This window comes from Myotis davidii, unplaced genomic scaffold, assembly GCF_000327345.1.
Source record: "Myotis davidii unplaced genomic scaffold, ASM32734v1 scaffold125, whole genome shotgun sequence".
In the NCBI taxonomy this organism is placed as follows: domain Eukaryota; kingdom Metazoa; phylum Chordata; class Mammalia; order Chiroptera; family Vespertilionidae; genus Myotis; species Myotis davidii.
In genome coordinates, this window is record NW_006299390.1 from 6,745,974 (window position 1) to 6,747,293 (window position 1,320).

The 1,320-nt window shown below is 37.3% G+C and overlaps 1 protein-coding gene across 1 annotated transcript in view; it reads right to left on the minus strand.

Moving 5' to 3' along the window:
- GNAT3 (guanine nucleotide binding protein, alpha transducing 3) overlaps positions 1–1,320 on the minus strand; it is a 45,215-nt gene that overhangs the window by 16,128 nt on the left and 27,767 nt on the right. The window lies entirely within an intron of this gene.

Sequence of the window (1,320 nt, forward strand, 5' to 3'; positions counted from 1 at the left end):
CCCTAGAATTTATGTTTCTTTCTCTCTCCATAGTCCTTCTGCCCATCATGATCAAAAATCTGAAGACCATGCAAGTTTTATAGTTCTGTCCTCAAATAATCTTTAATTTGTTTCACTTTCACATTACTGTTGTAGTTTTTTTCCTTACGCAAGGCATGTTGTGTTTGGGGTCATCAAAAGGACTGTATTTATATCTTTTACATATTAATATGCATAGACAGAAATATAGAATATTTAATGAAACTATATTTACATACATGCACACACATACTTGTAGGCATGTGACCATGGGATAAGATAAGAACCAATTACTAAAATGGAAACCTAAAATCATTTTGATAATGCAATTATAAATAGTGTCACAACTTCCTAATTTCCTTGTTGCTGATAACTGCAAACTGGATGAGAGCTATGAAAATTATATAGTATTTCTTGAGACTCAAACAAGAATTCCACAATGTACCAGTGTTGTGAATATCAGTACACTACTTTTTCTAGAACTCTTTGAATCAAAGCATGTGTCATTAATCTGATTACCTTAGACCATGACTTCAATAACATGAATAGAGATGAAATGAATAACCCAACCTTAGTGTGCATGTCACCATGCTGTGTTTATGTTGAGCATGATGCAAAATAATTAATTCTTTTTCGTTTGGAGAGAACATATCTAGCTAGCTAGCTAGCTAGCTAGTTATTTATATATTAATGAATTAGTAGTCAATTACCTTTTTAAAAATATATATTTTTATTGATTTCAGAGAGAAAGGGAGAAGGATAAAAAGATAGAAACATAAATGATGAAAGAGAACCATCGATGGACTGTCTCCTGCACACCCCCACTGGGGATTAAGCCCACAATCCAGGCATGTGCGCCTTACCGAAATCGAACCCAGAACTTTTCAGTCCTCAGGCCAATGTTCTATCCACTGAGCCAAACAGGCTAGAGCACAAGGATTTTTCTCTTTAATCTTATATATCATCAGTAATCCAGTTATAGAGTAGTTCCAGGGTAGTTCAGAGATTAAATGCTTTCTTAAAGGAACTGAGTTTCGCCCCCTAAATTTCTGCTTGCCACTATCAGAGAATAATCTTGGTAGCTGCAACTGCTAGAAGTATAATAAGGCATGTGCCCTGACCTGGAATCCAACAGTGACCTCCTGGTTCACAGGCTGACACTCAACCACTGAGCCACACTGGCTGGTCTTGAAAGCATATTTAAAACATATAGATCGCCAAAACCGGTTTGGCTCAGTGGATAGAGCGCCGGCCTGCGGACTGAAAGGTCCCAGGTTCGATTCCGGTCAAGGGCATGTACCT